We start from the raw sequence: 22,033 nt of genomic DNA, 5'->3' as shown, positions 1-22,033 counted from the left end.
AAAAAAGGGGGTGGTGGGAGAGCCTGAATTAGAAATTTAATGCGAAGAATTTGTGAATTGCTGGTATTCTCATTTTGTCAGCGTGACACATTTGTGTAAGAAATAGATTTCTAAAAATGTATAATGGCTGCTCTGCAGTCTACGTATTTGTTCTTACTTTATGGTGGTTTCACAAGGTCATCTGTAAATTAAGAGCCAACCAACAAACAAGGGAAGTTTTAAGAAAGTAATTTTATAACATTGTTTTCTTCCAGTCATCTTAGTATTCCAATAATTAAAAATAAAATTAGAAAAAATTTTCTTTTATCTTGGATATTTTTATAAAGTTTGGAGATTCTGATGATGTATACATAGAGACTTCTGCCACACGTTCCCTCTATAATTTCTTTATGTCAAGGGATATATTTTTTGCCTGTGTTTCCATTTTCTAGAATTTCAGGTTGAAATACACAAGTCTCAATCTATTCCTTTAGAACAGCACTGTCTGCTAGAAATACAGTGAGAGGCACTTACGTCATTTTAAATTTTATAGTAGTCACATTTTACCTACTCTATCAAAAATATTATTTCAACAGTCCCATGAAAATTTAATGATACATTTTATATTTTTTCTTCAGGCTAAATCTTCTAAATCTATGTGTATTTTACACTTATTCAGACACTGGATTTTCATCAGAAATACTGGGTCTTGATTTAGATTTCATAAGCTTTCAGTTGAAAAAGTAGACTCACATTCCCAGATGTTCCAAACATATGTAGAAGTTTCCCTGTGTCAGAAACAAGCAGAGTTTTAATACCTTTTTAAGTTAAAATTAAATACAATTAAAAATTCACCTCCATTATATATATATTTCAAGAGCCATTTTAGTTTTATGCGTAGCATTTAATCCTAGTTATTAGTAGCATAGGGAATTGGAAGAGAACTGGCTTGAGAAAGAGAAGACTCCTGTTGGCTCTGTGATTAGCTGTGTGACCTGGAATATAGTACTGTTGGCCTCGAAATCTTCATTTATAAATTAGTTGTAGGGAATGGACCATATGTTCTTCACAGAGTTCCCTTTGATGCTCATTAAATATTATGAATCTTGGGTGTAGAAAGCCTCAAAATGCCACACCAGTTTGAAGGTGTTTCAGACCATTTCTGTAAAATAAATAGCTGTTAAGTGTTATGTTTCATGATACATAGCTTAGGTATGAGGATAGAGAAGGGAATAGCCACATCAGATATGGTATCCACAGGAGCTCTTGGCTCTCCTTTGGGGGAATAAATGTTCACATGCTGTAGAAATTATAGAACTAATATATCTCTTTTTCATGAAATTGCCTATATTTATTTCCTATTGCTGCTTAACAAATTCCCACAGATTTAGTGGTTTAAAACAATACAAATTTATCTTTATAGTTCCGAGAGCCAGAAGCCTAAAATTGGGCTCAGGAGGCTAACATGGAAGTGTCAGCAGGGCTACTTTTTTTTTCTGGAGGCTCTGGGGGAGAATCTGTCATTTTGCCTCTTTGAGATTCAAGAGGCCAGCAGCATTCCTTGGCTGATGGCCTCTTTCCATCTTCAAAGCCAGCAATAGCTAGCAGAGTCTTTCTCCCATCCTGTCATTCAGACATGAGCTTTCCTGCCTCCCTTTTGCATTTGCAGGACCCCTCCGATTACATTGGGCCCACCAGATAATGCAAGATAATCCTACTTTAAGGTCAACTGATTAGCAACCTTAATTTCACCTGCATCCTTAATCCCCTCATCCTGTGACACCCGTATGGTCACAACATAGTCACAGATTCTGGGGATTAGGACGTGACCATTTTGGAGGGACCATTTTTCTGCCTACCACGTTGCCAATCCCTGACATTTCATAGTTTTTGCTAGTACTTTTAGAGCTAGTCATTTTTGTTTCTCTGCTCCCTTTTCCTTGTCTGAGATAGGGAGCAGTCAGATAACAGAAGGCAGGAATCAACTGGAAGAATTCAGGCTAAGCAGTGACCTCAAATGACTAAAATATTTCTCTTCAGTGAAGCCTACCTCAATCTCCACCTGTTTGTAAAAGCTAATTAGGTGTTGAAGTTTCTCTTATTTGGGACCATGTTCCCAGCCATGGAATGAGAGAGGCTGTGTCCTTCTCAAGAGAATAGGGATGCATTACCTAAGTTTATTTTCTCCTCTTTACCTTTCAACAGAAGAGCCATAAATGTTTGCCAGAGTTCAGCATGCAGATTTTCTCTCTGCTGAGCAGGTGGTCAAAAGTTGTGCGATGATGTTCTCCTAAATACAGAATCATAATGTCCCTGTGAACGTGCTCATTAAGAGAGAAAAAAATTGGACTGTATTAATTTGCATTTCAGTCCATTCTTTTGGGTAGATCTTTATATCTGCCTCTCACTATAATTATTTGCATCTCTGGTGAAAATGTTACATTCATTTCCAGATGAATTATGCTATTATCAAAGGCTCCGAAGGAAATCTTCTGAATTCACCATTAGCATTTAGAAAAAATGGATGAGAAGCTGATATAGAGAAGGTAAGGTAGAGATTTTTGAGTGTCCTAGTACTGAGTAACAAAAGTAGCACTTATCTTTAGGTCGACAGTGTTATTTAGATTTTGCCCTCTGAAATGTTGGTTTGGAGGGTAATAACCTGTTGGGAGATCTCAGTGGTTAAGCTCCATTTCATATGTATTATAACCTCTGTCTGGGCCACTCACTCAGAAATGCTTATGAGTGCATCCTCTGTGCCTTATTTTTTGGAAGGCAGTGGAATTACTGTCCTTGGAGCTGCCATACTGTACAGTTGCAAGATTCCCCATTTGTGTCACTCTGTAGTCTCCGTGAATGGCACCCCCTGGAGTTGTGCAGTGAAAGACTTGGAGGCCTTCTGAAATGACCTTGACATTGCCCATGAAGGACATTGTCAGTGAGGGAGTCCATAGCCTAGTGAGGAACAGATTTACATTGAGACTCTCAATTTTCAACATTACATGTATGGGGGCATCTACATGGTAGTATCTGACTTTTTCTGGAAAAGTTAGGGTATTTGGAAAGGTTTTGCAGAGGAGGTCCTACCTCAACTGAGTCTTGAAGAATGACTAGGAGGTGGTCAGATAAGAAAAAGCTGGACAGTTTCTGGGCCACATCAGTGGTGTGCAGAAGCATATGGCATTTGCAAGACCTGCAAATATTTCAGTATGACTAAAGTGTGAGATTCATGTAGGAACATGATGAGGCAAAGCATTTAGCCTTTCTGTGCCTTTAGTTAGTTCCTCATTTAGTAAAACGAAGAATATAATGTTAGCCACCTTTGGGGGTTTTGTGCATGTTAAATGAAATACACCGTAAGTGAAATGCTTATTAGGAAGGGGCTTCCATAGAAAAAAAAGCACTTAACAGATGTCAACTGTTGATGAAGGTGATGACAATCATGTCACATGAGGTTAAAAAAGTAGGCAAGGTCTGCAGGGCTAAGCAATTTCAATATCATAGTGCTGGCATGGGGAAATTATTAAAGGTTTTTTTTTTTTTTTAAAGTAAACATGATTCACAGCTTTGTAGATTCATAAACTCAGTGTTGTCATTCTATAAGGCTAATTAGACCCTGGTGAATTGATTCATACCACCCAAAATCATCAGATATGATGAAAAAGGCCACCTTATCAATTTACTGGCAGAATGGATGGAAAACACTTGGCATGCTGTGATGAGTATGTCAGTGAAGTGCTATATTTTCTTCCCATGAATTGGTAAACTTGCTTGAGCTCCTGGGTTAACATCACACTTACATGGTCTGTAAGTGAGGATGAGAGTCAGAACAAATGGAGATGAATGACTGAAAAGGCTGGTTTCAGCAGATGATGCCAACCCATTGGATCCGTCTTGGTCACAAACTATATGTCTGTTGTACAGATAAGGATTCTCAGAGCATTTGGTTCAGGGCACCATCTTCTCTGGAGATGCTGGAGACACTTATCTTTTCTATCCTTTGGTACATATCCCCTTTTGTGGACACACTCATCCCCTTGCTTTTTTTTTTTTTTTTGTCTTTACCTTTGCTTCAGTCTACTTGTAGAAGATGTCATAGTTTTCCAGTTCTCTTGATTCTCTTTAAGGTTGGCTGCTCTTTGATGAGATTTGGGGGTGTACTTAATCTCAACAATAGACAGTCTTCATAATGGTCATTTTCTCATTTCATGCAGGAATTAGGTGGTGGGTTATTTCTGGGAATATGTATTCATTTGAGCCCATCGTCCACGGAAGCTGAATTTACAGTGCTACTAATGATGTGTAGAATGGCTTTCCATTTCTTAGTGTCCTCATAGTCCCCTAATTCATTGTTCTGGTCATCTCTTCCCCTAAATTGTGAAATCCATGATGTTTGGGAACCTCTGGTATAATGAATGAATAGGTAGGATAACACTTGTGTCTTAAAGTTGTAGTATTTGTATCAGAATAAACATTCTCTTATCACAGTACTGTTGCAGGACTTTAGAAATATTTTAAGATATTTTACTGAATGCTTTAGGAATATAAAAATAGGGACACTTGGGTGGCTCTGCGGTTGAGTGTCTACCTTAGGCTCGGGTCGTGATCCCGGGATTCAGTATTGAGTCCCTGCGAGGAGCCTGCTTCTCCCTCTGCTTGTCTCTGCCTGTCTCTCTCTCTCTTTCTCTATATCTCTCATGAATAAATAAATAAATCTTTTAGAAAGAATATAAAAACATTTCTTTTACTGGATTTTCATCCTGTCTTTTAAGCTATAGTGTTACTCTATACATTCCACCAGGCCTTGATCGCAAGGTCAGGCTGATTAAGTAATACTTTATCCAAACAGAAAGTAATAATGTTAAGACAGAATTATTCTAGTGACACTTGATGAAGTAAACCTTTTCTTGCCCTCACCTCTATTATGTGATCTCTTAATCATAAATATCAGTGTATCCAAAAAAATTGATCTTATGTTTCAAACTGTAATTATGCTGGTTTCTTTAATAGTTATTAGAAACATGGAAGCATTTTACACATTTGTGTGCATTTTTAAACAAAACCGGGTTTAAAAAAAAAAAGTGGAGAAAGCCCATGTAAATTCACTGCCTTATGGAATATGTATTCTGAATATCATTTTTATTTATTTATTTATTTTTTATTTTTTTTTTTTAAAGATTTTATTTATTTATTCATGATAGTCACACAGAGAGAGAGAGAGGCAGAGACACAGGCAGAGGGAGAAGCAGGCTCCATGCACCGGGAGCCCGACGTGGGATTCGATCCCGGGTCTCCAGGATCGCGCCCTGGGCCAAAGGCAGGCGCCAAACCGCTGCGCCACCCAGGGATCCCTGAATATCATTTTTAAACACTGAAACAAAAATGCTTTGATGGAATGCTACAGTCACTGCTCATTATCTTGAATTCACTTGCAGGTCATTTGTTCTTAACTGTTAAAAAAAAAAAGTAAATGTTCTTGCTCCAAAGGAAATCAGTCACAATTGTTCATAATGGGTGCTTCTTTAAAACTGAAAACTCTGGAAAAAAATAAAAATGGAAACTCTGAGAAAGACTGTACTCATAATTTTTAATGTTTCAGACATTACAGATGTTGAAATTTTGATGAAACAAGAACTTGCCTCCAGTATTATTTTAGTGGCCTGTTCTGTGGAGCAGTTAGAGATAAAAATGTATTATAATGAAATGTTTACTAAAATGCTTATACTGTGCTGAAAATTTGGGTGTGGGCTTGTGCTACAATGACTTCTATGCTCTAGCAAAAATGTTCAGGTACATATTTATGTTAATACAGCATAGAGAAAATGGTGGTTCTCCCTTATTTGGAATAAACTAAAAGTAAAATTCCAGCAACAGTATCAGAGCTGTTAAAATGCAAGGCATGTTTTTCTTCTTACTGTTTTAATTCTCCACTAAAGCAGGACCTATGATTTTAAGAAATCAATATAATTTACTGTGGCTGTTTCGTTTATAGATAGATATCAGATAATATAAAGTGATTTCTTAAGTTACTGTAAAGGACCAAAGAGCACATGAAAGAAAATGTCCAATCGGTTAGTAATTTTTTTAAATGCCAAAAGAAAGTGCTACATTTTGTTCCCTAAGCCTGAGTTTGAGAAGAGTGATAATACCAAGGTTAGAGTGGATGGGGGGAGAATAAGCACTCAGATTCTGTTGGGAATGTCAATTGATGTACATTTTCTTTAGGGCAATGTGTTCATCAGCCTTGAAGTATTTATCTTCCTATATTGCATTTCTACCTCTGGGAATTTAGTGTAAGGAAATAATTGAACAATAGTGGAAAAAAATAAAGCACTGCTATTCTTTGTAGCATTGTTTGTAAAAGCAAAAATTACAAACGTTACCAGTTTCCATCAGTAGAAAATGAAATTATGGTTCTTTTATCCATGGGATGCCTTAGAGCTGTATGGAATGATGCTGTGCAGGAAAAGATGGCATATGTAGTAAATTACAATCTAGTGGATGTAATTTGGTCTCATTTATGGTTAAAGAAAAAGCGTGTTTGTTAGACTTTGTGGATGCATCTGACAAAATAAACAGAAGCTATCGCTGGACAATGGATTGCAGGAAACCTTTATTCTTGGCTCAGTTTTGTTCTTTGCTTATTTTTTATGTAAGTAGAAACTTTTTTACAAGAAAAAGTTTTTTAAAATATATCTTTGACTAGCAGTTCAACATGTATAATTGGATGAGTATACAAAGATGTTAAATCAACACAGTATTGTTAACAGTTGAAAAAAAATTAACCTATCTACCTATCCCCTATTGTCAGGAATTTAAGGAAGTCAGGGTATAAGGATGCTTCATAGCCATTGAAATTGAAGATGTAAATCTGTATTTATTGATATAGAAGAGATGTATACATCATATAAAAAATAAAAAGGCTAATAAACATTGTAGGTAGGTAGGAGGGTAGGAATGTAGACAGATAAAAGTCTGGAGTATTTTACATGATAATTTCACTAGTAATTATTTCTGGATGATGGGATCATGGGTAACTTTCAACTTTTCCTGTGTGTCTTTATTTTTTCAATTTTGTTACAATGAACAAATACCTCTTTGATTACTAGAGAAAGTAAAAATCAACAAAATTAGAGACAAAGAAAAATTATCAAAAAATTCTGTAAGATACTATGTGAAATTCTGTGGAGATACACGAAGTATGTGGTATTTCTAGAAAAAATTATTTTATCAAAGTAGCTCCCAGCAGAGAGATCCTAAGTCAGTAACCATGTAAGAAATGAAAAAGTTATCGAAAAGTGCTCTCAGGGCACCTGGGTGGCTCAATGATTGAGCATCTGCGTTCAGCTCAGGTTGTGATCCCCAGGTCCTGGGATCAAGTACCACATCAGGCTCCCCATGGGGAGCCTGCTTCTCCCCTCTGCCAGTGTCTCTGTCTCTCATGAATAAATGAATAAAATCTTAAAAAAAAAAGTGCTCTCAAAATTCAAAGTGTAAGCCCCAGATGGCCTGAGTAAATTCTTCCAGCATTTAAGGATATTATTAACAAGGGTGAAATTATAATTTGTTAAAATGGGGCTTTAATTGGGAAATTTGGTGTAAACCAGATTGTCCTATGTAAACCTGGATGAGTGTTCACATTATAGTTTCAACATTTTCTAAGTATACCACAAAAAGTCAAACTTCCAAGTTTAAGATGTAAAAATGATCTTTATAACCAGAACTTTGCAAAGGTGGTGTGTGTGCACATGTGCATATGTACACTCACATATACTGGAGATCAGTCTTGCTTATGAATATTGATGTAAAACACTGCAATAAAATACCACCAAATAGAATTTAGCAGTACATTAAATAAATACTAGAGCTAGTGGTACATAACAGGAATGTGAGCTTGGCTCCACATTAGGTCAAAAAAGAAAAATCCATGTGCTTATCTTAATCAATGCCAAAAATGCTTTGCTAAAATTCAACATCTCGTGATACGTTGATTGTGGCAGTGGTTACATGACTGTACACATTCGTCAAAACTCCTTGAACTATATTCTTTAAGAGTGAATTTTATTTCATGTAAATTTTGCCAAACTTAACTTTTTAAAAAAAAAATTATTTATTTATTTATTCATGAGACACAGAGAGAGAGAGGCAGAGACACAGGCAGAAGGAGAAGCAGGCTCCATGCAGGGAGCCTGACGGTGGGACTCGATCCCGGGTCTCCAGGATCGCCCTGGGCTGAAGGCAGTGCTAAACCGCTGGGCCACTGGGGCTGCCCCAAACTTAACTTTTAGAAGAATAAATCAAATCGTTTATGGTAACAACAATAACAAAAGGAATACACATTCCTGATTTAAAAGGGAAAAAAAATTAACTTGGTGCAATTAGAAGTAGTAGAATTTGTTACTTTTTTTTTTTTTTTGCTTTATTTTAAATACATAGTCTTATGCCAAACCAGCATCATATTTTGTGAAACACAAGAAGCATTCCCATTTAAATCAGATGTGTGGTAAGAATGCTCACTTTTGCTGAAATTATAAAACTAACTAGAAAGTACCAGCCAGAAGATAAGAAAAAAAAAAAAATATATATATATATATAAACATTGGAGTGGAAGTTGGCAAACCTCCTGTTATATGTAGGTATTTGAAGTGCACACTTGGAAAGTAGAGAATCAACTGAAAAATGATTACGAACAACAAGAGAGGCCAGTAGGCTGGGTGGCTAGTTCTAACTGGTGCTAGTGGGGAGAGCAGTGGGAAGAAAAAAGGAAAAAGTGGATGCATACATTATCCACTAGGACAGGTTTCAGGGTATCGCCCACCATCATTCATAGGCAGTGCCACATACCCGGCCCCTGCCAAGCACTGCAGGGCATTCTTCCACCTGGAAGACATGACTGTTGTCCTCTCCTAGAGAGCATGTGGCCAGAGATGGGTTGAGCATCAAAAAAAAAGACAAAGGATGTTATGAAAAGAGTAAGAGGAATGACATTCCTGGGTCACAAGGGCCAAGCCTAAGGTCAGCCTTTCTACCTTTTGATCAGTATTAGTGTTAGCATTTAATTTTTTTTTGATAACTGTTAAAAAGCATTAACTCTTTAATCTTTAAGAAATTGAACATCTGTACAGTGTGAGAATTCACATTCTTAGAGATCTGGATTTTTCAACCTCTCTCGAGGTCCCAGCACCCTTCTCAGCAGAAACAGCATTAGCGGGAACAGAGCAGTGGCTGCCTCTCCCCTTTAGATGTGTGAGGGCTCTCCAGTCTGCTGAGGGCAATGCTCTTTATCTTAGTGCTATCACTCCATCTATGTGCCTGCCCTTGGAAGCATTTCAGTTGGGTCTCCTGGTGTTGGTAATACACTAAAGAGAGATACGGGACCAACTAGGTTCTTAAGTGGTAAAGCAGTGTCTCTAGGAGCTGACTTGTCACTGTGTTGGTTAGTGTGATGGAAGGAACATTTAAACAAATTACAAAATATTTATTTTATACACCCAATAATCCCTAAGTCCCCCATCATAGTTTTAAAAATTAAAAAATTGTTTTTATTTAAAATACCAGTTGGAGGGTTGATCTTTGTGGGGAACTGGCCATCGTCCACCTCTTCCTCAACATTCTTCCTTCTGGGCTCTGCAACATGTGCAGAATTCCTTTTTGGCCAGGGTGATCTTTCTCTTCTTTGACACATCATTAGATTAATTGAGCCTTTAGATTTTACACATTCCTAAAGCAAATTAAGTGGGAAAAATGGGACAGGCTTTCACCACCACTTATGTTGTGGAGCTTTTTCCAGCGTATGTTCTGTGTCGGGATCAGTGAAGTATTCTAGAAGCAAGAGGATTAATTGCATTTTGCCTACATTTTTTTTCTGAAGAAAGGTGGAAGTTTTTATGTTGTCAGTCATGGAGCCAGTTAAATGTAAGTAGCACTCTGAAATCTTGGCTCCTCTTTTATGAAGAAGGATGTAATTTCCGCAGATCGGGGCTGATCTAAAGCTAAAGGTTATTTTTTTATGCTTAAAAAAATATTTCTGGTGCCCTCAATTCCACCTCTTCATCCACTTTAGGGCTTTTCATCTTAAGTATCTTTTTTTGTACCATCTACATCTTTCTTGCTACTCATCTTTTCTCAGGAGGAGAAAAATAGTTTAAGAAAGTCCCATCCTTAAGACCCTACCCATGACCTGTCACTGGTGACATTTTGTTGCTTGTTTTCTTCATTGTCTAAATGAAAGCACCGGGCACCCAGTCAGAACTTGAAAAATGTTCTCTCAGTCTGAATCAGCCAAGTTTTCCAAAGCTTACTCTATGTGACTGCCCCCCACCCTGTCTGTTACTACCTCCCCCAGGCCTTGCTCCTTCCATCTGATCTTTTTTTTTTCCTGCACTCTCTCTCTCTCTGGCTCTACCTGAGTCCTCTCGCCAAGGTCACCAGGTGTCTCCCAGACACAAGAAACTCCCTCCACAATCCTTATTATATTCTTGAGCATTTCTGCCACGTGTGATAGGTGTCAGATGTCCCATGTGTAACAAGTGGCATTTGTGAGAGGAACTCTTTATTTTTGCCTCTCCCTGTAAATTTATTCAATGGGGAAAGGTCTACTCTTCTGAGTGTAAAACTCAGGAAGCTTTCTGCTCACTCTTAGGCAATAAAATGTCCTCCTGTCACTTTAAGACACTGCAGCTGGAATGTCAGATGTTGGGTGTCTTGCAGTGGGCAAAGGCTGCACCTTCACATCAGCCACTCCCCTCCCTTGGGGGGTGGGAGTCTGCTGCTCAGCTCCTGAGGAGGGTGGGGTTCTCTCTCCTGCCTTTGACCATCTCCCTGCGCTTCTCACCTCTCTGGGTCAAAACAGGGAAAGGAAGGAATCCAGGGAATAAAAAAACAAAAATTCTCAAAGATCTTACTCAACTGGTACTATTGTAAGATGGCTTCTCACGCTTCCAAGTTCAGCAAGTCCAACCAGACTTTCCCCCAAGTTTCCTCATAGACTGTCTGATCTTCCTCTCAGCTAGCTGAAAGCAATCCCCTCATCTTCAAAGCTATTAGTACTTTTTTTTTTTTTTTAATAAAAATTAGACTACCCTGTCCCAGGCCCCATTGAATAGGATTCTCAAGACTGGGGCTCTGTTGCATTTGTTTTCAAAATTCCATGGATGATTCTGGTGCTCACTGCAGGCTAAGGACCCAAGATCTAGCCTATATTATAGTTAATAATTTGCAGCCCCCCCCCCCCTTCCTGGACTCTCACCTTCCTTGGGGTCTTTTTCATCTTTATAATACCCTCTACGGAACCTTGATCATAACCGGCTCAGAGGAAGTGTTTTGTGGAAAGCAATTGGCAATCTCAGGGTTCTGGCAGAGAAGCTTTGCTAGCAGTGTGTGTTCTGTCTTCAGATTGAACTGCATACAGTTCTCGTGCTCAGTAAATACTGGATGAGTTCCTGGCGAGGTGGTTAGTGCCCCAGAAAGAGAAGAGAAGAGAGACCACAGTCTAGTTAAATAAGATGTACTGGTTGTGGTTCCAGGCTCTCTTTTGAGAAGACTCGTTTGTGTGTGGCTGTATTCTAAGAGCTTCACATGTATTACCTCAATTAACGTTCACAACCATCAGTTGACAGAGCGACTCTTATTCTCATTTTTTAGGTAAGAAAACAGAGGCTCGGGGATCCCTGGTTGGCACAGCGGTTTGGCGCCTGCCTTTGGCCCAGGGCGCGATCCTGGAGACCCGGGATCGAATCCCACGTCGGGCTCCCGGTGCATGGAGCCTGCTTCTCCCTCTGCCTGTGTCTCTGCCTCTCTCTCTCTCTCTCTGTGACTATCATGAATAAATAAATAAAAAAAAAAAACTTAAAAAAAAAAAAAGAAAACAGAGGCTCAAGGAGGGTACATAACTTAATCCCCAAGGTCATGCAGTTGTAAGGTACAGTCAAGATGTAAACCCAAGCTCTCTGACTTCAGAGGTCAGGTTCTTAAATACTATGTTACAGCAGTTCTCACTCAAAGGGAGTAAAGCTTTAGAGAAATTTGGGGAGATGCCAGGGTTAGCCCTCTCCTCCCTCTTTCCTTTGCCTTTCTCTCCACAGTTTGCCTGCCTGCCCTCTTGCCCTGCAGAAGCATTAATGAAAGAATTTGAGCAAGAGGAAGGGGGTGTATGTACTTTGATGAGATGATTTCAGAAAATTCACTCTGGCAGTGTTTATGCAAAGTGGGTAGGATTGGAGTCATTCTAACTGGTCAAGGCTCATTGGCATTAGGGCAGTTGTCAAGGAGCGGGGGACGGGGCCCAGTGCTTTAGTAACAAAGGCAGAAGGGAAGGGCACCAGATGTTAAGGACATACAATGATAAGAGGAAGGAGAGGGGTGATCTAGAATATGTTGAGTTTGGACTTGGTTGTCTGGGGAGATTGTTGTGTCGTTCATTCTCAGGGAGAGCGGATTTGAGGGAGGGAAAAGTGAATTTGTTCATTGACCAGGTTGAAGGAACATCAGGTGGAACATCAAGTGGCAGTGCCGCATAGGTGGCTACAGATTCCAGTCTCAAGATAGGTCAGCTGTATCTAGGGATAGAAATGTGAGAGACATCAACACATGGGGCATAGTTAAAACCATGGACGTAGATGTTGTTGCTTAGAGAAGGAGTTTGAAGTGAAAGCAGAACCATGGAGCAAACATCACAGAGCAATCTGTACAAATTTAATAAAGTATCCTGCCTCTGTCCTGGATGTCCTTTTGAACTCAAAGGAATCATTGAACTCAAATCTCTGAACCTCAGTGTACTGGCTGGTCAAGTTTAGTGTGGGTTATTTCTTTTGTTTCCCACAAAGATTGATTGATTGATTTGAGAGAGAGCAAGTGTGCAGGGGGAGGGACAGAGGGAGAGAGAGAACCTCAAGCAGACTCCATGGTCCATAAAGAGCCCGACATGGGGCTTGATCTCCCGACTCTGAGATCAGGACCTGAGCCAAAATCCAGAGTTGGACCCTCATTTAACTGAGCCACCCAGGCACCCCTAGTGGGCATCATTTCTAAAGCTGCCTTCTGATCAGACATTCTGCAATTCTAACTCTTTGCATTGGTTTTCTTGTCCACTTTGGGACAATAGGGCATTGATTAATTGCCTGATTTTGTAACCTCACTGGTATCTGTAAGCCCATGCAGTTATATGGAGGCCTTTTCTGTCTTTCTGATGAGCAGAATGATTACCCTGTATGTGTCCAGCCCACTGACATTCTTGGAAGATAACCTGGAGCACCATGAATGTGGCAGCTGTGAGGAATCCAAGGGGTAGTAGGTGAGGTGATGAAGAGCTCACCTCTGGGCTCCAGTTTCTTTGTCACTTACCTGGTTATGCCACCTCAGGCAACTTAACCTCTCTAAAATGAGGACAATAATCCTAGAGTTGGTGTGGGGACTGAACAAGTTGATACACAGTACTTACAGGGGTCCTTGGCACACATGTCTTCACTCAATATAAGCCACAATTATATGATGACAGGAGTGATGAAAGCATTGGTGGATTGGTGGAAAGCGTCTTAATTGTCAAGGTTGAAGACTTTTGGTTTTCAAACGGAGAGGGAAAAAGAAAAATCGGCATCACTTCCTAATGAGTAGGAACTTTCAGATGGCTAAACTACATGAATGGTAAAAATATGCTTCATATTAACAAATGGAACTATACTTATGTTCACTTTAGAAATGAGCAGGTGCGATACAGGAGGAATTAGAGCACCCCCACCCTTAATATTTGCTCTTTGTGTTGCATTTACTTGTCCTATTTAGCTTGAAGGACAGTGGGTAAAAAGAGCAGAACAAATCATGAACTGCTCTCTGTCTCAGTATTAAACCTTGCTACCTTCAAGTATCAGAGAGGGTAAGAGAGACTTAGCTGTGCAGTGGCTACCCTCTGAACCAAAAAAATTTCCCTTAGGCATGTTCCTTACCAGTCTAAATCTGGCTTCCAATTCCTTTGGAACATTGGACCCACTCTTCAGAACATCCTGACAGGTGTCAGCTACCTGGAGGGAAAGACACATTTTGAGGGAACAGTGACTAATGAAACTTCTTGAATCTTTCTCCAGCTCCCCCCCCCCCACTCTGCTTACTTTGTCTGAAAGAGGCTGTGTTCAACTTGTTTGTCAGGAATAGCCAAATATGTGTCCCTGTGCAGTTTATTATATGCCAGGAAGTACAAGCAACATGACAGCAGTAATTCAAAACAGGGTTTAAAATGAATAAATAAGAATAAGCCCCTGGGATTAGTCCCAATTGAAAGTTCAGCGCCACCAGGGAGGGTAGCTGCTGTCTTTGGGGATGAACAAATGGCTTGCTGTAGGGAATAATATTCACTGATCCAGCCACATTTTTACTTACTGACAGCCTTTCCACCCCTGTGGGGTCCATCTCTTCTCAGATTCAGTAAAATTCTTAGAAAGGAAGTTTATTATTTCTCCACGTCAGACACTGTCAGCCGCATGTGAACCTTTTCACTCATACTTTTTTAAACGATAGAACATGTATCATGTCTCTAAAAATTACTCTGGTCTTGGGGAAGAAGATGAAGAAAGAATTTTCTTCCACAGAATCAAACTAAAAGTAAGAAAACAAGGAAGCCCTCTGGTGAGAGGGGTAGAAAGGGGGGAAAGATCACTTTGTGATTGTGGCACTGAAGTTTTTAATACAGAGGGAGCTATTGGCTTTTACTGTTTGTAAGGCCTCGTATGGACATCATGCCATTTGATCCTCGTAAAGAGGTTGTGTCCCCACTTCATAAAGGATCTAAATGAAGCCCAAAGAGATTGACAGACTAGTCCAAGGTCGCAAAGCTAGAAGTATGATAGTCTGACTCTGGGTCTGACACCTTTATTTATTTTTTTGCTGTGATCGTGCTGTGTACTAATTTGTTGAGCCCTCATAGAGGTTTCTGAGACACCCAACTGGAAGGCCCAAATATGTAAATCCAACTAGATTTGTAGCCTTTGCATGTTTTAGAGTTAACTTTATACATTATCCATAAAACCCTGAGTTATTTTTTTCCTTCTTGCTGGATGGATCAAGATGGCAGGCAGGGAGAGAGCAGTACATAGCCATAGAAAAGGGTATCAGTGATTGCCTTGGTTTATGGCCTAGGAAAAGTTCGATGCCAAAGTGAAGGTACCAAAAAAAAAGGAACGCTGCCAAAAATATATAAAACCAGTGAGGAACAAATGATATCAACTCATTTTTCTCTTCTATGGAAAGATGTAAGGCAGTAGAGAGTAGGGGCTGAATGGCTCTTTTTAGTATCTTCCCTGATACTCTCTCCTTTGAGTAAATTGAACAGAGTAACTACAATTCACATTTATTTGTTGACTTGAATTTTGCTGAAGGCCTAGGCTGTGAGCTTCTTCTGGTGGGGCTTTGAGGCCCTTTCTACCATTGGGCCCATGTCTGTATGATGAGTGTGGCTCCGTGTGAGTGGGCTGATGAAAAAAAGATCATTTTTTTCAGCGGCCATGAAAAAAATCTCAATGGAGCGTCAGAAGTCCCAGAATAAACTTCTGCTCTGATTTTCTAATCTTTGCTGTTGCTTTAAAGCTTTAAGGATTGGTCAAAAGATCCTTGAAAGCAAATTCCTTAGAGAGGACCTATACTTAGTGGGCTCTCAATAATTGGAGAGCAAATGGCTGATAAGTTTCTGATATCATCTTCTGTTTTTCTTTCGTTAAGATAATTAAATAACTTCATGTCTTTAAGCACAGTTCTCATTCTTCCCATATGTGATAACAACCCCTGCCGAGTTCCTGGACTCAGTTTACTTTAACTGTTCCATCTCATGAATGATGCTGGGAGGATATGTCAGAGCTGACTTTTAGCAGATACACAGTTGAGAAAGTCAAAGGCTCTGAAATGAGCTTCGTTTCCTCCTTTGTGTCTTCTTAGAAATAACTTGATTTTGAGGGCACTTTGGGGATAGGACTAAGGAGAGCTGGTGGTTCTGTTGGTGATCTATAAGCAGCCTAAGACAAGTATCCAATGCTTACAGGAGGTTGCTGGAGTCTGTTGGGTGTTTACGGCCCCAGGGAAATGTAGCTTGAGGAGTGTGTGTGTGTGTTTCTGTGTCCATTCTTTGGACTGGCAAGGCCAGCTAGCTGTTCTCCCACTGATATCGTTGTGTGTTGGAGAGATTTGGAAGCTCAGCATTCCAGTTTAGACTCATGATTAGTGTTTGAACAAAATATCTCCCTTTCAGTTGAAGTATTCTTACTCTGTCTTCCATTTATATTTCAAATTCCCATCGTCTCTTTCTGTATTGATAACATTTTGAAGTCTAGCTCCTTAAATAATATGGTGTATAAATTTCAAATATTTAGTGAATTTTCACATGTGTGTATACCTGGGTAACTAACACCCAGATTAGGAGATATTTATTACCTTGTGCCCACTCCCCGCCCCAGTCATTTGTCCCAAAGGTAACCAATATTTTGACTTCTACCACCACAGATTGATTTGGACTGTTGTTGAATATCATAAAAATGAAGTCACAGAGTATCTACTCTTTTGTGTTTGATTTCTTTCTTGAAATATTATCCTGTAACTCGTTGATGTTGTTGAATAAATAATGCCATTATATAATTTATTCACCCATTCAACTGTTTATGGATATTTGGGTTGTTCCCAATTAGGGGCTATTACAAATAATAATGCAAGGAACATTCTTGGGCCATGTCTTTTAGCAGATATAAGCATGCATTTCTCTCAGGTATATACCCAGGAGTGTGTTTACTCAACCATAGAACATACATGTATTTTCTTCTTGTAGGTACTGCGAAACACTTTCCCTAAGTGATTGAACTAGTTGATAACCACTAAGTTCCTATATTATGAAAGTCCACTTTTCCTCTGCAATATTTTTTTAAATTTTTATTTATTTATGATAGTCACAGAGAGAGAGAGAGAGAGAGAGAGGCAGAGACATAGGCAGAGGGAGAAGCAGGCTCCATGCACCGGGAGCCCGACGTGGGATTCGATCCGGGGTCTCCAGGATCACGCCCTGGGCCAAAGGCAGGCGCTAAACCGCTGCGCCACCCAGGGATCCCCTTCTGCAATATTTTTATTCTAGGTTGGTGATGCTTGTTACTATGGGATGTTGAGATATTTGTCAGTCCATCTAAGGGCGTATATGTATATACACACATTTTTATTTCACAGTCATTCAATATGGATGGATTCAGAGGTAGATGTTTGCCTTGCCATATGCTTGGGAGTTTAATAATGGAAAAACTGCCCCTAGGAATTAAAAGGAAACTATTTGTTAGCTTAAGAAAATGTAATATTAATCACAATAAAGCTTAACTATTGAGTGGGTATCTGCCTTTATGACTCAGGAGTGAGCATGAATATCAACTGTCTGTGGTATTTAATTCATACCCAGAGTGAAACCAGAAGGATGAATTGACTCAGGGACAATCTCCTGAATCCTGCCTCTGGCATTATTCATTTGTAACAGGCTGAATTGCATTTTATGGCTGCTGTTTTCTCTCATTTATCCTTTATTCCTTTGAGAGGAAGCAGTAACTAAATATATTAAACACTGCTTAGAATCTTCAGCACTGAGCATTTTAATTCTATCAAGAGTGTATCAGCATATGGTTGAAAAGGAGTGGAAACTTAGGCCTTTGGTTTCATAGTTCACATAACGGTTCATTCAAGTGATCGACCTGTGTGGTTGGGAGGACACTTTAATAATAATATTGATAAGAGAAAAGGATTTGTCAAAGTACTTAGAATCAGTGGAGAAAAGCCTGTTAAGCTGGATAACAGGGTTTTCTTCCCTTCTGGACAAAGCTGTGCTAGTCCATTCAGTCATCAATCATTTATTTGCACAGTGATTCCACTACTTACTGAGTCCTACGTCCTAGGCTCTGGTTTAGGTATTAGGCATATAGCAGGAAACAAAGCAAAGGCCTTGTTTTTGTGGAGCCGACCTTCTTGACAAGGATAAGAGGCAAGAAAACTATGTCATATATGTCATTTGGTGCTCTAGAGGAAAATATAGGCAGTGTAAGGGGTATGGGAGTGAGTGTACGTTTGATGTCATGAACTGCTGTTGGTTTTTATAAGGGAAGGTTGGGGAAAGCTTCTTAGTCAATGACATTTGTATAAAGACCTGAAGGGATGGAGCATGTGGATGTCCACTGGAAGAAGAGGAAGCCAAGTGGAGGAGGGAGCATGCCTAGTGGGCTGAGGATAGTAAAAGGGCCTTTGAAGTTGGAGGGAAGGCATTGAGGGGGACAGTGTCTGGACGTGGGGTCAGAGGGACAGTAGGGACCCGGATCCCATAGGGCTCTAATGACTGCTGTAATGACACTGACTTTTTTCTCTGAGTGGGAATTCCCCTGAAAGGTTCTATTCAAGTCTTCCCTTTAGAATTACCTTCAACTCTGGCTGGAGAACTGACTTACAGAGATAGGGGTAGAAACAAGCAAATGAGTAAAGACAGCTAATAGGTGTGTTCAGGCAAGAACCAAAAGGCACGGATGTCTGATTTTGTGGACTTTTCACCATCTTTGTGCTTTTAATAAAGATAATTGTTTTTAAAGATTTATTTATTTATTCAGAGAGAGGCAGAGACACAGGCAGGGGGAGAAGCAGGCTCCCTGCAGGAAGCCCAACGTGGGACCCGATCCCCGGTCTCCAGGATCACGCCCCGGGCTGCAGGCGGTGCTAAACTGCTGCGCCACCAGGGCTGCCCCAAAGATAATTGTTCTTATCCAGATGTGGATGAACAATGTTGGCACCTTTGAGCCACGAGTAATAATTTAATAATACAAAAATTAGCATTATGCTGTGACTATTAAAAAGTTCCATAATTCATGCTTTTTTCTATTTATCCTATATTAATTTACTTCTGAAGGCTCTTCCTCATCTCTCTCCTGTTTTTATTCAATAAGGTACCATTCTTTCAGCCACTCATGCTTGAATTTGTCATTTGTGACACCTCTCTCTCCATCCTCTATAAATGCAAGGAGTCGGGTACTGTCATTACCTTCCTGTCTCTCAAATCCATCTCCTTTTTCTGCCGCTCCCAACTTGAGCTTAGACCTTCCTTTTGTCTCGCAGTTTAGCCATCAGATTCTCCTTCTCTAATCTGTGAGAAAGGCAGCAAAAACAATGCAGGTTTTGAAGTAGGACCTTAATTCAGATTGGCTCAGGTCTTTGTTCTTCTGTGTAGCTGTAGGGCCTTTTGCAAATTTTTTAAAGAAGATATATTTACTTTAGAGAGTGAGCAAGAGTGAGCACAGGGAAAGGGGCATAGGGAGAGGGAGAGTCTTAAGTAGACTCCACATTAAGTATGCAGGGCTCAGTCTCATGACCAAGATGACAACCTGAGCCAAAACCAAGATTCGGATGCTTAACCAACTGCACCACCCAGATGCCCTCCTTTTGCCATTTTTTAACCTCAGCTGTCCTGCTATAGAATGAGCATAACAATATCTAATTTGTAGGATTGCAATGAGGATGCAGTGGGACTGTGGAGTGTTTAAAGTGCCTGGCAAGTCGTGGGTGTTGGTTCTTCCCCCTTCCATTCTTCGACTTCACTCCATCATTGAGCTGTCTGGCAGGTCCTAAAGTATAGTTCTCATAGCGTCATTCCTCTTGTCAGAAAGTTTCCACGGTTTCCTGTTGCCTCAGATGTTAAATTTGGGTCCTTTTGGCTGGCATTCAGAGCCCCGGTTCTCTCACTCCCACTTCCATTTCCAAGTTTTTCCCCATTATTGTTCTTCTCCACGTATATCACATCATGTATTAGCAAATTCACTATTTTGTCATGCTGTCGCATCTCTATGAAAAAGACCATCGCTCCATAAAAATCCTACCTATCCTTTAAATCCTGCCTCAAGTACTGTTGCCTTTGCAAAGCTAAGAATCTGGAAGTGGCTTCTCCCAATTCTAAAACATCATTGCCCTTTTAGGAGGCAACATGGTGCCCAGGCTTTCTGGAGCCAGAACGCTCAGATTCTGCCCTTTACTCTCATCCTGGGGACATTGCTTAATTTCTGCATCTGTTTTCCCCTGCAAAATGAGGACAATAATACCTCCTTGAAAGGGCTGTTTTGAGGAGGTAAGTAATAAGGTACTACACGTGAAGCCCTTTAAATAGTGTCTGACACCTGGCAAGCTTAAATCAGTTTCTATATAATTATAAGCATGACTAATCAACATTATTATATCATTAGGACCTGTACTTCACAGGGAATTCAAACGAAAAGCTATTCTGAGATAACAGTGGAAAAAGAGGCATAGACTAGGAACCTGGATCCTAGTACTGGTTCGCACTACTAAACAAGCTGTGTGATGGTGAACGTCACTTTTTTTTCCTTCAGCTGCAAAAAGAGAAGAATGAACAAAAATCACTAAGCTTTCTTTCGGTTCAGACAGCCACATGGCTGTCCGATAGCCACCTGCAACTCACATCGCCCAAGGGAGAAGTCTTAATTCCCACCTGTTGAAACCCACTCCATCCCTATCTCTGTAAGTGACCATGCTGTGTATCCGGCGGAAGCAGGAAACCTAGGAGTTGCCTTTGAATGGCCTGTTCATTTCATCATCTAAATCCAACCCATCTGAGGCCTGTCCTGTTGGTTCTACTTCTCCCTGTCACCGCGGCTACAACCCTAGCCGGGTCCTCTGCCTGCGCCTCGGCAGTCGGTTCCTCATCGGCCTCTCTGCTCCCACCCTTGCCTACTTTCAGCCTAATTCCCACCCAGCCCAAGCGATCTTTAAAACCTAAACCAAAAGAACACCACTCTCCTGCTTTAAACTCCCCAGTGGCTTTTCATTGTACTTGGGATGAGAGATCCAGACTCCTCTGCGCCCTCACAACCACTCTCCCCCCTGCCCTTTCTTCTCTTGGCGCCAGCTCACCAAACTGACATGTCTAGGGCTTTACTAGCACGTGCTGTCTTCTGTGCTTAGAGTATGCATCCCCCAGATGTCAGCGTGACCTGCATCTGGAATTTAGATCTCCGTCCTTTCTAATTGCCCGCCCCCCCTTTCTATCAGTAGTGCTCTATCACACCATCTTTTTTTTCCCCCTTTCCTAAGGTTTACCACGATCTGAAAACAGCTTTATTTATTCATCTCTCTCTTTCCTTGCAGTAGAAATGAAATGCCCTCCTATTAGGGCCTCCTTCCTACCAGTGCTTAGTGCATAGTAGGTATGCAAAAACAAAACAAACAAAAAACCCCAAACCGTGATTTTCATGAGATACCAAAATTTATGTTAATTGCCTAAGCTGAGTGTTGTGTTTTTAGAGCGTGAAGCCCTCTTACTTTTGCCTCCGTTTAAACCCTCGTAGGGAATGAAGATGATCTTGGAGCACACATGCTCGTGCTGGAAACGGGACTAAATTAAGAGGGATCCCGGGACAGGCTGGCTTTCGCTCCGGGGCCTCAACAGCCTCCGCCTCTCACCCCCCACCCCTGCTTCCAGGACTGCCTCTCCTCCGGCCTCCCTCCTGCTGCTTCTCCTCTCCCAACCACCCCATTCCCTGCAGACAGCAGCCTGCAGGCTTCGCTGCGGGGGTTACACCCTTTCCTTGACCCCCCCCACCCCCCCACCCCCCCGGAGCTTTCATTGTTCTTAGGATCAGGGCCCGGGCCACCACCTCCACCTCCGGCAGGCCAGCCCCCCCCCCCTCCCCCGGCTCCCGCCTCCCACCGCGCTTCCCCTTCCTGGACGCCCCGCAGCCCGCACCCGTTCCGTGTCCTCCGGAGGTCAGGAGACGGCCCCTTCCTCAGGGAAGCCCTCCCTGCTTAGGCCAAGCTCCGCTCCCCTTCGTACGGCCCCCGCATCGCCACCAGCCTCTCTGTCAGAGCTCTGCTTTGCTACACCCAGACTCCGGGGACTATGGTGACCTTCGGAAGCCGCGTCGCCGCGAGCTTGCGGCTCGGTAGTAGTAGCTAATTGCGGAAGAAAAGGGCTGAACGGCCGCCGCCGGGCCCCTCGGCGCCCCTCCCCCTCGGGCTATGACGCATTAAGCAGGCGCCGCGCGGAGAGAAATCTCAGGGCGCC

At 41.1% G+C, this 22,033-nt stretch overlaps 1 protein-coding gene and 1 long non-coding RNA gene across 11 annotated transcripts in view; one reads left to right on the top strand and one right to left on the bottom strand.

Annotated features, from left to right (window-relative positions):
• The window catches only part of PIP5K1B (phosphatidylinositol-4-phosphate 5-kinase type 1 beta), a 300,319-nt gene that overhangs the window by 55,928 nt on the left and 222,358 nt on the right, over nucleotides 1–22,033 (top strand). The window lies entirely within an intron of this gene.
• LOC144319652 (uncharacterized) lies at nucleotides 249–21,999 on the bottom strand. Of its 7 annotated transcripts, XR_013385407.1 has the most exons (7): nucleotides 21,716–21,999; nucleotides 19,004–20,342; nucleotides 13,920–13,994; nucleotides 13,418–13,531; nucleotides 11,228–11,420; nucleotides 2,175–2,269; nucleotides 249–767 (listed from the first exon to the last, which is right to left on the bottom strand). It is a non-coding gene; the product is annotated as an uncharacterized LOC144319652 (long non-coding RNA). The 7 variants fall into 7 exon arrangements; XR_013385421.1 differs by lacking the exon at nucleotides 11,228–11,420; XR_013385416.1 differs by lacking the exons at nucleotides 249–767; nucleotides 2,175–2,269 and adding an exon at nucleotides 5,337–5,516.

Source organism: Canis aureus, chromosome 1, assembly GCF_053574225.1.
Source record: "Canis aureus isolate CA01 chromosome 1, VMU_Caureus_v.1.0, whole genome shotgun sequence".
In the NCBI taxonomy this organism is placed as follows: domain Eukaryota; kingdom Metazoa; phylum Chordata; class Mammalia; order Carnivora; family Canidae; genus Canis; species Canis aureus.
Note: the sequence above shows the minus strand (reverse complement) of the source record. Positions and strands in the feature narration are given on the sequence as shown.